A 16,192-nucleotide genomic window follows, 5' to 3' on the forward strand; every position below is an offset into this window, starting at 1 on the left:
GACAGAATTTGAGAACCCCTGGTCTAGACTGCTTACCACTGCACTGCTGAATATACCAGCATCTGGCCCCTCCTCCCACTCGTCATTTGCTCTCCTCATCTGTGCCCTAGTCCAGGTGTTGTATTTGGCTGCATTTAGGGGCTATAGGATAGCGTAAGGCACTGCAATTTACCTGATGACTAGCTGAGTGAACAGAGGCCCTGATTCAGAGCCGGACGCTCTGAATCAGGGCCGTCCCTCTTAATTTTTAGAGCGGCCTCCTGGTCGCTCGACCCACAGCTATAGCGAGCGGCCAGGAAGACGGTCGCGATGGTCAAGACCATCGGGCTTGCGACGAGACCATTGTGGTAGGGTCTCGTTGCCGCAAGTCCTGGAGTGCTTTCGGCTCTATCAGAGCCGAGAGCACTCCCACTGACATCACTTGTGATGTCAGTGGGGCCGGCCCCAGACAGTAGGCGTTCCCATGGGAACGCCTCCGTCTGGGCAGCCACGCCTCCAGCACGCCCACCAAAGAGGGCATGCTGTCACTCACCATCGACAGCACGCCCCCTTTGTAGCGATACCCGGAGCGACGGCTTGCCCGTCGCTATCCGGGTCTCGCGCATGCGCACGATGGAGCCGCCTCCGTCGTGCGCATGCGCACTGGGCCTACATCGACCCGCTTGCGAGCGGGTCTGAATCAGGCCCAGAATCCTAGCTCTCCATGGCACCTGTTCCCGGCAGTCACGATCATGATGTCATGACATTGAGACCCTGCACCCAGTGGAGAGAAGCAGAGAGGAACAAGATAAATGGGGTCAGGGAGAAGCAGAATCCATAAAATTTGGGTTGGGAAGGTGCACAAATCCTGATGTAAACAAAGGGAGGGAGGTGGAATTGGGGTATACAATCGGGAAGCCGGCTGCCGGAATCCCGGAAGCTGGCTTCCCGACTGCTTTATCCCGCCGTGGGATAAATGACCGGCGTCTATATCTAGACGCCGCTCATTTCCCCGACGGGGGTTAGGTACTTAGAGGGGGGGTTAGGTACAGGGTTGGAGGTCAGGGTTAGGCACCCCTAAGGAGGGTTAGGTTAGATTAGTTGATACTTACCTTACCACGATCGGGATTTCCAGCGCTGTCGGGCTTCCGCTGCCGGGCTCCGCTGTTTTGTCGGGCTGCCGGGAATCGAACTCCCGGCCATGCGGCAGCCGGGATATCATACTGATTCTGGAATTGGAACTTGCACAATGCATAACACAATAATTTATGAGCAGCTACTGATCATTAAAAGACATTTTTAATTAATGATCAGAAAAGTTCAGTTGAAAGTAGAATGAAAGCTCACAAGCTCTTCCCTCATGTGCTTCGCCTTCCCTTACTTATACTATCAGTTACTCCCCACAACAGCACCTTAAGTTGGGTACACACTAGACTATATCTCAGGCAGGCTGTACACACTGCAAGATATGACGAACAACATATGGAAGCACGCAATCACCCATACACACTGATCGATGTAGCCGATATATCATTCCGATCCACATCGCAACGATATATCGTCCGATATATTTCTTAGTGTGTATGCATCTTAACACGCCCTGCTGCTTAAGTGTTCTCATCGCTAATAAAGCAAAGTTTATAAACCATGTCCTTGTCCTGCATTGTTTTTTTATTCTTAATTACTGTTTTCTTGTGTGCTCAATTGCTTATGTACTTTGTAAGGCGCTGCAGAACCCTTGTAGCGCCATATAAATAAAGGATAATATTAATCGCCTTGCCATTTCCAGCAGTGTAATTTCAACACATCTTCACAACTGGTAACTGCCTGTTAGCAATGATTTGCATTTTACCTGTGATGAACTAAATGATTTAATGTTAATACTGGATGTAGTTATGAGACCGGCGGCCGCGATGCTGCCGGTCTCAATACCGACAGGGGAATCCCAACAAGGCACTTAAGATAGGGAAGGATGGGAAATAACACAGGAAATGTCTGTCTGTCGGCCGCGGCTGGGCATACACTGCCCGATGGGGCCGACATTTTAACTCACAAATATCGCATCGGACAGGCATGCTTGACAATCCGGCATGTCCCATCGAGCGATATTTAATCCTCGGTCGGCCGCACAAACGCTACAATTATCGGGCCAATCCGCGGATATTGGGCGGATCGCCCCGATAATTGTAGTGTGTGTGTGCACAGCTTAAGTGAAGGAAAAATACTAAATGAGAAAGAAAGCCACATATGCACTGATATCTTACACTGGGCATACACTATACAATCTTCTGTCAGACATCTGTCCAATCAGGCTAGTAGGAATGAAAACCTGGTAATGCATGGGAGAAATGATATTCGATCATATGGTCCCAAACACTGGAAAACTGACAAAAATTATTGTTCAAATTGGTTAACTACGTTTGATTTAACAAATTATCTGAACAAGGATTTTTGTCTGTTTTTGTTTGTGAGCAAATGCTCGATTGTCATTTCCTCCCATACACTACTAGATTTTTGTTCCAACCAGCCAGATTGGACAGATGTCTGACAGATAATTGTATAGTTTATGCCCAGCATACTCAGTATAACAACAAATAATTAGCTTCCTAGTAGCACATTTTAGAGACTTGTGGATATATCATGAAGCTACCAGTGGAACCCTAGCATTAGGTTATTCTCATATCATATAGGCATTGTGTGAGGGGTAAATGGACATTGTTTAAATTAAATATAGGTAAGGTTTTAACAATCGTTAAACTGGAAATTTCCTTTATAAAATGAATAGTTTAGTGTAAGTAATATGAAGGTATGAGGAAAAGTGAATTTTTTCCTCTAAAACAGACAGAACAAATGTGAAACTTTAGAAATACAGTTACTAGTAAATATACACTTTTTATTTTTTAGGTACTGTAAACCTGTTTGTAAATATCTAACCAACCAATCATATGAAGCATGTCAATAAATAAAAGCATACAGACATGGTCAAGAAATTAAGTTGTTTTCAGACCATAAACCAGAATGAGTTAAGGGGGGTATCCACTAGGCGATTTTAGCAAGCAATTGCACGATAACGACGTCGTTATCGTGCAATCGCTTGCATATCGCGCATGCATCGGGCATGTTTTGGTCGGAAGCAACCAGCGATGCGCATGCACGCTGGTCGCTTCTGACATCTATCATCGCCCATACATACTGGTCAACCTGACGTTCCAGTCAGGTTTAGCATGTGCAGGGATGATTGATGTACCTGGGCTGAACGAGTGAACGTTCAGTTTAGGCACATCACTAGATATACAAACGAGAGCACAATTGCAATGTCGTAATAGTGCTTTCGTTTGTATATCTAGTAGTGGATACTCGCCTTTAGAACTAAATGACCACTATTTGTGCCTGAAGGGATAATTTGAATATCTCAGAAACTGTTGATCTTCTGTGATATTAACGCATAATAAGGTGCCCATCCACTAGCAGACATGAAAACGACTGCATGATTACAACATTGTAATCGTGCAGTTGTTTGTTAGTCGGTGATGAGCCTGCACTGAACGAGCAGTCATTCAGTGCAGGCCCATCAATCATCTGCAAACATGCTCAACCTGATGTTATCGTCAGGTTGTCCAGCATGTTTGCACGATGATAGATGTCTAAATGACCAGCGGGCACGCGCATTGCTAGTTGCTTTAGACATTTTTGCAAACGATTTATGAATGATTGTTATCGTTCAATCGCTCAACTTAATCGTCTGGTGGATGGGCACCTATAGTCCCTATTGTTTACAGTGCATGGTGAGCAAAAGAAAAATCCAGTGAGTGATAGTAATGTGGGTGAAATGGCTTATTAATGAGAGGGGTCAGAAGAGAATGGCCAAATTTCAGTGGTCAGGAATTTGACAGTAACACATATAACCATGCATTACAACAATGGTATGCAGAAGAGTATGTCTCAAATTACATTAAAGTGTGAACTTTAAAGTGAAAAGCTAAGATCACAGCTGTTTACACTCCTATTAGTTAACCACTTACCTGGCATGGGTGCATGGGATGTGACTGCAGCCTGCTGGGCTCTCTCCGACATGGTCGCATCCAATGTGACCGTGTCTGCTGCTTTATCCCCCCCCCCCCATGATTTCAGAGGAGATCCTTTCTGCACATGTGCAGAACGGGTCTTTTCCTCCTCCAGCCCCCAAACAGTGATGTTGTGGTCTTTGACAGTAGACATCACTGCCGAAAGTGTACCCCAGAATGCCATGTGAACAGCACTCTGGGGCTCATGTGCCGAAATCTAAAACTACAAAGAGGAGAACTTCGTCCCACTCTGAGCACTGTGCGATTGAACTCTGCAAGTACATCAGCTACAGCAGAGGGGACTGATGATCAGCCCCCCTGACATACACTCTGCTTTAGGAGGAAGGGTCAATGTCGTGGGGTAACAGAGGGTGCTCTTTTGACACTGGGGGAGGGTGATGCCCACCCAAGTTTTATTTACCTTTGAGGGTGGCAGTTTTACAGGTTTATAGTTTGTGCGCTGGGAGGATTGTGCCACTGGGGATCTATCACCACTAGTGGGGTAGGGGGTAATGAGACTGGGGATATGTTGCTGCTGAGAAATTTATTGACACTTGGGGAGGCTGGAGGTAATTTTACAATCAGGGGAGGGGGTGAGACAACCACTAGATGTATTTTTTTTTTAAGTATCTTTTTTAAAATGTTCTAAAATTATTTCATTTATTTAATTTTTTTTTAAACTGTAAATGTCTGGGCGGTTTTTGGGAAGAAAAAAAAAAGTAGTCCGTTAAGTGGTTAAAAACAATAAAATGAAGCTACAGTGGGTTCAGGATGACCAAAACAGTATAGATAAACACATTGCCTGGACTCATGATTTTCAATTTCTGCTGTGACTTGCAGATGAACAGTAGGTTTAGAATTTGGCATAAGAAACAGGAGTAGTACCCAATATTAGCTAGGTATACCTAATAAAGTGGCCGCTGTAGGTGAGATATTATAGTAAACTAATGAACTGATCTAAAATAGACTGTAGGAAACAAAAGGTACAAGTTACAGTTTCCCATATTATTTTGAGATTAGATTTCAGATAACTAACATTTTCCCTCAGTCAATGCAAAACACACAATTTACAGGAAACACCAAAAAAACCCAAACATGTGCTTTGTAAAGAACCCATTTAATCGAGGGCAAACGCAGGATTTGTAGAGGGTGTTCCATATAGGTGTATGGGGAGGGGCAGAGAACAAATTACATGATTAAAATACTTGCATCATATTACACCCCCCTGCCCTCCTCAGACACCTAATAACAAAGATAAGAGATTGAAATATAACATTGGTTGTATTGATGTTTTTACCATTGGTCATAAAACATTGTTTAGTCCTAAATACTGGTTTAAGAACACTAATTATTTTCAGTAAACTAGCTACTTGGAGCATTGGAGGTCTGACCTGGAAGTCATATGACCGATGGGACCCGGAAGACGCGATTGAGCCACTGAAGTCGTCAGGAGAAGATGAGTAGTCTCTGGGCCACTAGGTAAGATATGTCAACATTATATCTTGCTATTACTATTATATATGTTGACATTTCTAAAGACACATAAATTTAACTGACTTTAATAAAATTTACATTTTAAATTCATACAATACAACATATAAGAGTGCCCTTAGAAAAAGAGAGTCTTCTCTCTCCATTACATGTGCATACTTCTTTGGCGCTAAGGAGCATCACCAACCTGAGTGAAGAGAAGCCTGTAATAATCTGTATACCTTAATGTTGGTTAACACAATGTGATTCTCACAAAAAAAAATTCTGTACGAATTCCTTTCCTTTTTCCTTGACATTTCATCAGTCTACATGATGAATGTCAACATGGTCACTGTCGACATATTTAAAATACACAATGCTTACACACTACATAGTTCTGCTTAGCTGCAATGGCTTAAACTGCCAATTACAAAATAGTTAAAATTACTTGACTTCCTATGAAGGTGCCTGCCCAAACAACCCCAATACATCGATTGAATATCGTAGAGATGGAGAGTTCCCGTCTCAGAAAAAGTACAACCAGCACGTAAGGTGAGGTCTCTGGGTACTCCGAAACACCCCCCCCCCCCACGTGCGTCACTGTTTGTCTTGTATATCTTCAACTATTGAAGCTGTAACTCTTGATGCTTGTTTAAGTCATAGTTGCATATTTTATAATGCCCAACTCCTTAATTTGCCTAGCTGTAATGGATTGGGGCAGAGCGAAGATGCATTTCTTCCAAAGCACTTTAACCATGTGATTAAAGTCAATATAGGCTATGGCGGACATTCTTGAGAACCGGCGCAAAGAAACAGATGCAAAAAAGGTGCTGTAAACCATACCTACCAAACAAGGTTTTCATTTTATAAATTGGATTAAGAGTTACATAGTTCCCGACATTGAATAAATGAACATGGCAAAATAGGGGTGTTGCAGTGTCCCCTTAAAGCAGTGGTAGGCAATAAGCAACCCTCCAGCTGCTGTAAGACTACACAAATCCTAGCATGCCCTGCCATAGTTTTGCTATCAAGACATGTTAAAACTGAGGCAGGGCATCCTGGGATGTGTAGTTTAACAGCAGCTGGAGGGCCTCTTATTTCACCACCCCTGCATTAGAGTGTGTGCTAGGCCATCCCCACCGTCTTACCTTCCCTAAAAACACTTGTTCCTTCCTCCAACAGAGTGAGACAGCAACCTTATTAAAATCATACTGTAAAAAAGTTACTTTTGTATCAACCTATTTATACAGTAAACATGTCTACCCTAAAGAGTATTGCAAACTTGTATCATCTGTCTTGAAACTTGGCCACTAACAGGGTGGTTCCCAAACTGGGTGCCGTGGCGCCTCGGTGCACTTGCAGGGGTACCACAGGTTGGTGGTACAGGACCAAATCTAGCGTTCCCGCTAGACTGTTTTAGCGGGACTGGGCGCGGCGCCCCCTGACCTCCTTCAGGAGGGCAAAAAGCTTCCTGCCCTCACAGCCTGCGGGTCCAGTCTTCACCCGCGTATCGCAGTGCCCGGTGGGTGGGGAAATGTGCGGTGACCCGGTCACCGCCGGTGAATAGACGCCGGGTATCTATTCTCCCTGTTAGCAGTGCTTGGGGGCTGCCTGGCGAGTCCGTAAGTGCCGGGCACGCCCCCAAGAGTTACGCGTCTTATAGATACGCCCCTTTTCAATGCCCACGCCCCCTTTTCGGTTGCGTGCACGGCAGTGCCTTCTCTAGCTCCGACACCCTGCCTGCCATCGGAGCTAGAGTGAACACTACAAATCAAATTATTTATGGTTAATGTGTTAGGCAAAACCAGTGTTAGTGGCTGCCAATCTTAAAATCTGTGGACAAACAGAAGCGCAACCCTGTCCACCTCCACATATCTGACCCGAAGGATGACAGGTAAGCACAATTTACATTTTGCTCAAATGATCAATACAAAACTTTTGGCTTAGGGGTGCCATGAAAATAAAATGCTAGCGTGCCGTGACTCAAGAAAGTTTGTGAATCACTGCACTAACCTATAGATGATATTTATGTTCATATCTCAGTACAAGCATTATAAATGTATATAAATAAGACTGACAGCACTGCAGATCTATATAGATATATATATTTTTGTAATCTGTTTTTAGTAAAAGAAAATCAGAACAATCATACATAAGGCCACGTAATACACAGTAAAAAAGGGCTAAACAATACAAGTATAAAGAGCAAGAATTGAAACCAAATTCTCACACATAACTATAAGGGATCTCGCTATACCCACATAATAAATTGCTGATTTAAATGGAAAAGAAGTACAATTTTAAAACAGTAAGAGAATATAAAATAAAGTGCAGTAAAGTGGGAGAAAACATAGAAAAAGGTGTAGGAAAGGAAGAATTACCTGTGTCAATTATTGTGTCATTAGGGGTAGGGGTAATGCATATACTATATTAAAACTCAACCAATTACGTCAAATGGCCGTGAAGTCAAATAAGAGGCGAGATATTCCACAAGCATATAATGATCTACTCTCTGGAACCACCGAGAGATAGGAGGGCAGGTCAAAAACATGGCACAGTCGCCCTCGCAGCATTCACCACATGACGAAGCAAAGAACTTTTAAGAAGTCAAAATGGATATGTCCATTACATTGAGCAGCCAAAACTCAGGCGTGTACGGTAAGGGGAGATCAGTGATCAATCCAGTTATCCGCCAAACTGTCTTCCAGAAGTCGGCCAGTACTGGACAATGCCACCAAATATGCAGAGGAGAACCTAACGCCTGGCCACATCTCCAACATAGAGCAGGTAAATTTGGGAACATTTGATGAATGTGCACAGGACACCTGTACCATCTAGCTAGAATCTTATACTGAGTTTCCAGGACTTGCAGTGAAGAGGAACTAGCAAAGGTAAAACAGAAGATTTGTGACCATTGTTCCTCCGTCAACTCTCTCTCTAGGTTAATCATGCCAAGCAGAAACATAAGGAAGGTAAAGAGGCAGTAGAGTTCTCAAAACGCAACTGGTACAACATAGAGATAAAGTGTCTCAGTAGGGTGTCTGTCAAACAAAGAGATTCAGACTTTGTTGGAGTCAACGGGGAACTAATCAGCAGTAAGGGAGATAATAATGGGCCGAATTCAATTCAATACGAAGATGAGTAGCCCAAGATATTGCAGATGGAAATGCAAATGTAGACCTATAATAAAGTCACACTATCAGTTATGGGATCAGGATGTCTGTTTCTATTATAACTTTATTAACCATTTCATTTTGGCAATGCTTTGCAGATTGTTATAGTTGTGATCGGTTACAATCAGTCTATAACAGTGGTTCCCAAATTGTGTGCTGTGGCACCCTGGGGTGTCTTGGGACACTTGCATGGGTGCCTGAGGTTGGTGGTCCAGCACCAAATCAAAATATTTATGGTCAATGTAATGTAAATATGTGGACAAACAGAAACGCAAACCTGTCTACCACCACATAACTGACCCTAAGGATGACAGGTAAGCACAATTTACTTAATCCTTATTTACTGAATTTCTCAATAACAAACTTTTGGCTTAGGGGTGCCATGAATACAATGTTGATACTCTAGGGTGCCATGATTCAAAAACGTTTGGGAACCAATGGTCTATACTGTCCTTTAAATATTGTAGCAGTACAGATAAGGTCTGCAGAAAGGGGTGTGCCCAGTGTATAGAACACTAGCCACGTGCTTTCTCTATGGCAGAGCGTGTGCCTACAACAGAAATGCAGATTCTTTGTATGTCTGGGGTATCCACTTATACGCAGCTGCAGCAGCAGATCTGTTCAATATAAAGCCTGGTTTTCAATACAAATTGAGTGTTAAAGCTGCCTCGAAAATAAAAGACACCAGTTTAATATCGTGAAATAACAAAAAAAACTGGATGAGCAAGTGTGTCAGAGAACTATAAACAGTAGGATCATTTTGACTTTATTTGCATAATTATTATGATGTTATTATCCTCTTTATATGGCACCAACACATTGTTATAATATAACAGACAAACTGTATAAGGCAATGTTATTTTCTTGGCAAAATAAACAAGGTATCATTAATGATCTTTCACATCACAAATACAGAAAATAAAAAAAAAACCTTAGAAAATTTTTTTTTCCCAAAATAAAGGGATAAAACTATTAGACCAGCACTCAATAGTGAGTTATGGTAACTCAAAGGTTAAATACAGGGTATGATAAACACTGTTTTAGGTTACTACAAGTGATATGGGTAAACCATCCAACTTTGGCCAGAATAACATGGCCCATTCCAGACATTAATTCTTGTAACTACAAAAGAAAACTCCAAGTGGTCTAACGGAACCACAAAGTCTTTATCAATGCTGTTCAGTGTATTTATTATAAGACTGTACTCATTTATAAATAGAGGGAACGTGGGTCAAACAGCAAAAAACAAAATAAACACTACATCTTTCAAACACATTTACCTCATTAATGAAATTATTAGGTCAGATTATCATCAGGCAACAAATTTATTATGGGGATGTACATGTGAAATCAAATACCAGTGTGTGTGACCACTTTTAGATTGATGAATCCCGATACATTTATTTTACGGAGCGCATAATAAAATATTCCAAGGGACAGGTGTTACATTGTTGGTGGAGTTCTATCTAGCTGCCCATTCTTTGGCCAGTCCAGTAGCTTAGCATTAAAGATGTACAATGGGAACTTTGTCTAACTTATCAACTATGCAGGTATTCTAATTGTTTGGAATAATTCGCAACAGCTCATTCCAGTTCACATGGCGACTTGTGGTTAGCTGACGCAGTGGCAGATCATGGCCATTGGCCAACTAAATTAAATTCAGTTTAGAAGTTATATAATTGTACTGGTGGTTTTAGACACACACCAATTTAGTTGTCCAAACCCCTGAGTTAATGGACAGACTTATAGGGCCATATTCAATTTGAGGCGAAAAGTCAGAGGTCGAAGTTTTCGCCATCATCGCAGTTTTTTCAGGGATAAAGTATCGGGTGCGTGCCTGCTTTAGCCTAGTATTCAGTTAGTATCCGGCATAAACGGGACCCGGTGGAAAGGTAAATATCAAAGTCCTGGGAATTTTCGGGAAATCATCCTGGCACCCCCCTGAAGATGGTCTGACATGGGGGATCACTATGGGTACCCACGATTTTGCCTGCTGAAAGTAGTCAGGGTTTTTAAATTACCGCGGCAGGTGCATAAATGCGGCTTTGCTAAAGTGGTGAAGAACAGCACTTAGCTTTTTTTGGGGGGGGGGGGACTTTGTCGGTCGGTATCCTAACCCTACCCCCTCTCCCTACCCTAACCCTCCCTCCCCTTGTGCCTAAACCTAACCCTCTCCACTTCGTGTCTAACCCTGCCCCTGGTGACTAACGCTAGCACTCCTCCTCACCCCGCTACGTACCTTCGGGATTCCAGCAGTTGGGATGCCGGCTCCAGCATTCTGGCCGCCGGAATCCCCCCCATCTGCATTTTAACCGCATCCCATTCATACTGTGAGTAAACTGTAATGCAACACATAATTCATACTCTACTTCAGTATTCCAGCCACAATAAATAATAATTATTTACAGATGAAAATAGTATGTAAATCTTTTCAATATTTAATGTAGGAATATAGTAAACATTTTAACCTCAACAAGAAATTAATGATTGCACAGTTGCCAATATTAACTTGAGATGAATCTTGTGAAGTTTTTGGTAAACACATCTAAATGCATACAAAAAATGCAATGCATTTTATACGTGTTCTACTTGCAACTTATGTAATAAAAAATTCACATTACAAACGTCAGTGAGTACCTAACCTTACACCGTTAGAAAAAAAAAATCATCAGTTCAACAAAACATAGAAAACTATAGACGGATGACTAAAGTCAACAAAAACAGAAGACATGTACAACAAACGCTCATTTCCATCATATGCCCAAAGCCAAAACGCAAACACGCTATAAACGTAAAAAAATGAATTGAAAACAGATTCTTTTCTTGTTCCAGTCACCTAGAAACTGACAATGAGAAGGTGTTATTTTGTTGGAACGGCAGGAACATGGCATCACATTGTATGTGCCCACTCATTCCAGTGCAGTTCATGGTAAGCACCGCAGATACCATGAAAATGAATATAATAACCATGGCAAACATCGATTCATGAGTCAATATTAAAGAGAGCCAGATTAGACAAAAAGCAAAAGCTGGACTTCTGTTATATGTGAGAGCCATTGCTGCGGTGTAAGCAAGTCCTGCCAAATATCCCTCTGCAATCATATGCAGTCTGTTCCCGCAACTGACAAAGATGTTACATCAGACCAGAAAATGCAGGCGGCAGCATGGAAGGCTGCATAATAAACCAGCATGGCAGGCCGCATAATAAACTAAATGACATCCACATCGGAACATGTAGCTTCTATACTAATACCAGGTCATTGTTTAGGATCACTATAAGTTCAAATAACATTTTACTCATTCCAAGCTGGATCAGAGATGCCAAAAATCCCTTATAGATAATGTGCTGCAGAGCCCTGCTGACAGTAAACGCGTTAAATCGCAGTTGAAAAAAAAAATGAGGTGGTTAAACAGATGACTATAATGTACACACAGTAAATAAGACCATCAGATTCCTGCCTCCCACCTTTTAGAAGAGACTTCACATGTTCTCAAAATAGATTCACTAGTCACCACGTGCAGAACAATTGTTTAACCCCTTCGCTGCCATAAAACACTTCCATGTACCAATAAAGGGAGCCAGCTGTGGATGCTGGCTGTTACAGTCTACATGCTTCCTTACACATAGATTTTCTCATGCTCCCTGTGTCACAATATCTGGTGTAAACTCCTACATTACATTCAATATCCTTACAAGAAAGGCATGCATTACATTGCAGGGACAGCAATTCCCATCAGCACCAGAAAGCCTCATTACCATCTGCACAATCTTCATACCACCAGTCCAGCTCATAGTAATCCTCTTCTATAAATTTCTGCATAGTCAGTGTCCACAATTGTGAATCGACCGTCCACTGGCTTTCTGAGGTCAGGTAAAACTCAGCCAGGCCTGCCCGTTTTTACCATACTCTGGCATACAGATAGACACATGTGAATGTGATACCATAAAAACCATCTTCTGTGTAACCAGAGAGAAGGGAAAAAATGGATGTGAAGGAAAAACGAAGAATGTAAAATAATGTGCTCAGAAGCTTGCAGTAGAATGCACGAGCAGCATGCTGTAATAAAGAAGCAATGTAGAAGCGTCCTGTATGGGAGGTGACACAATTGCCCTATCAGTAAGATGAGATTGTGACGTCAGAGGCACACACCACCACTCGCTTTTGCACAGCCTTCCCTTACGCTCTGGTCCCTGCACATCACTTAGCTTAGTGGTTTCCATGGAGACTAACTGGCCGGGAAATGATGCCGAGGATGCAGGGAAGATCTACAACTACATCTGATGTAAAAGCTTATTGGAAATGAATCTAAAAATGAGTCTTATTGAAAAAAAAATAAGGCAAATGGCAAAATCTGCAGTAGGAAGTGGTATTTTTTTTATTGTTCAACTTCACATGGATTATTCTGTTCTTTAATGAAATGGACCTCAACATAAAAAGTGGATGAAAATAACCTAAACATCAAAATACAGAAAAAAATTTAAAGATCCTCCCCTTGTGTTCTTTTCTACCTCACTTTTTTTTTACCACCCCATCTCTCTTTTCTATATCCCAATTTAGAAAAATTATCCATACTTGGTTTTAGGTTATTGTAGAAATACATACAAGATTTGTTATTATTTTTGTAATTTTAATGCGTTGTCATTACTGTTGACAATATTTACATATGCTTTTATTGTATTTCTTAAGAGAGTACAAAATGATGATTTTACTCTTTCTTACTGTAAAATTCATTTTATTGAATCCATACTACATTTGTTAAATTGTATGTTACTATGCAAAATCCTTAATAAACAGAGTTTAAGAAAAATTAAAAAAAATTCTGCAATAGCTCATCACTGTAACCAATGCAATGATTGGTTGGGCTGTCTGCTTATAGTGTTTTTGTCTAAAGGAGGAATTAAATTCTAAGCGATATGTACACTCAAAAAGATTTATATGCTGCGCTCTATGGGAAAATAAGCAGCTCAGTAAGAAATGTACAGAAATATCTGGGTTCAGTCAAATGGCCGAGACCGAGCGCAAATGTTATTTGTTAATAAAAATAAATGATATAAGAAAAAATGAGAAAAAAATAATAATAAAAAAAAAATAATAAAATCAAATAAAAAGAAACAAAACAAAGTTGTAAAATAATAAAAAAATAATAATAATTATATATATATATATATATATATATATATACATATATATATACACACATACACACACATATACACACACATACAGTTCCATGGATGCAGGCACTCCCTTTAAGATCATCTTGCCGTGGTGCCTGCTTGGTAAGGCAGAAAGCAAGGCAAATAAGTGTCACTCTTCAGACTTAGAAATAAGGCATCACAATCAGGTCACTCTGGTCAACATTTCGGGTTTAATCAAAACTTGTTATCAGGACATACTTATCACAACATAAAAACCCTTACCATTATACCTACATGTCCTCACCGCGTGTGCCGCCAGACAGCCCCGCCTCCGGCTCACTCGTGACGCCCCGGCAACTGCCGATGACGTCACTGGCGTCAAAGCGTTGCGTAGGCAACCTCACACTGAAAACATGAAACACAAATTACAGCCATAAACAATGTGAATATCCAACTATAAGCAATGTGAAATTACAAAAAGCTATTGTATTAAAGTATTTAAAAACCTGGTGATTCAAATTTGGGTACTGACTGGTACACTAAAATACAGTCAGGTGCATAAATATCGGGACATTGAAAGAATTTTCATATTTTGGCCTCTATTCACTACCACAATGGCTTTGAAATGAAACAAACAAGATGTACTTTAACTGCAGACTTTCAGATTTAATTTGAGGGTAATTACATCCAAATCAGGTGATTAGGAATTACAATGGTTTCTATATGTGCCTCCCACTTTTTAAGGGGCCAAAAGTAATGGGACAAACTAAACAATCCTAAATCTAACTTTCCCTTTTTAATACTTTGTTGCAAATCCTTTGCAGGCAATTACAGCCTGAAGTCTGGAACGCATAGACATCACCAGACGCTGGGTTTCATCCCTGGTGATGCTCTGCCAGGCCTCTACTGCAAATGTCTTCAGTTCCTGCTTGTTCTTGGGGCATTTTCCCTTCAGGTTTGTCTTCATCAAGTGAAATGCATGCTCAATCGGATTCAGGTCAGGGGATTGACTTTTCCATTGCATAACATTCCACTTTTTAGCCTTAAAAAACTCTTTGGTTGCTTTTGCAGTATGCTTCGGGTCATTGTCCATCTGCACTGTGAAGCGCCGTCCAATGAGTTCTGAAGCATTTGACTGAATTTGAGCATACAATATTGCCCGAAAAACACTTCAGAATTCATTCTGCTGCTTTTGTCAGCAGTCACATCATCAATAAATACAAGGGAACCAGTTCCATTGGCAGCCATACATGCCCACGCCATGACACTACCACCACCATGCTTCACTGATGAGGTGGTATGTTTTGGATCATGAGCAGTTCCTTTACTTCTCCATACTCTTCTCTTCCCATCACTCTGGTACAAGTTGATCTTTGTCTCCTCTGTCCACAGGATGTAGTTCCAGAACTGTAATGGCTTTTTTAGATGTTGTTTGGCAAACTCTAATCTGGTCTTCCTGTTTTTGTGGCTCACCAATGGTTTACAACTTGTGGTGAACCCTCTATATTCACTCTTGTGAAGTCTTCTCTTGATTGTTGACTTCGACACATGTACACCTACCTCCTGGACAGTGTTCTTGATTTGGCCAACTGTTGTGAAGGGGTTTTTCTTCACTAGGGAAATAATTTTTCTGTCATCCACCACAGTTGTTTTCCTTGGTCTTCCGGGTCTTTTGGTGTTGCTGAGCTTTCCGGTGCGTTCTTTCTTTTTAAGAATGTTCCAAACAGTTGATTTGGCCACACCTAATGTTTTTGCTAGCTCTCTGATGGGTTTGTTTAGATTTTTCAGCCTAATGATGGCTTGCTTCACTGATAGTGTCAGCTCTTTGGATCTCATATTGAGAGTCGACAGCAACTGATTCCAAATGCAAATGTCACAACTAGAATCAACTCCAGAACTTTTACCTGCTTAATTGATGATGTAATAACGATGGAAAAGCCCACACCTGTCCATGAAATAGCTTTTAAGTTGATAGTCCCATTACTTTTGGCCCCTTAAAAAGTGGGAGGCACATATAGAAACCATTGTAATTCCTACACCGTTCACCTGATTTGGATGTAATTACCCTCAAATTAAATCTGAAAGTCTGCAGTTAAAGCACATTTTGTTTGCTTCATTGCAAAGCCATTGTGGATGTGAATAGAGGCCAAAATATGAAAATTCTGCCGATGTCCCAATATTTATGCACTTGACTGTACATCATATGTCAAATCAATTAGCATAATATAAACTAAGTAACCAAAATAAGTGATTGGTTGAATAATCACTGGCTTCTACGAATACTCGTATCAAATAACTCACTCTAACAACTCAATGGATATTACACCAGAGTATCAAATACAGTAAACTATACATGCGCTGCATAA

The 16,192-nt window shown here is 41.2% G+C and overlaps 1 protein-coding gene across 6 annotated transcripts in view; it reads right to left on the minus strand.

The window, feature by feature from the left end:
- Positions 1–16,192, minus strand: part of TRAK1 (trafficking kinesin protein 1) — a 186,792-nt gene that overhangs the window by 83,373 nt on the left and 87,227 nt on the right. The window lies entirely within an intron of this gene.

The sequence above is a fragment of the Taudactylus pleione genome, unplaced genomic scaffold, assembly GCF_031769625.1.
Source record: "Taudactylus pleione unplaced genomic scaffold, aTauple2 ptg000053l, whole genome shotgun sequence".
Lineage (NCBI taxonomy): Eukaryota > Metazoa > Chordata > Amphibia > Anura > Myobatrachidae > Taudactylus > Taudactylus pleione.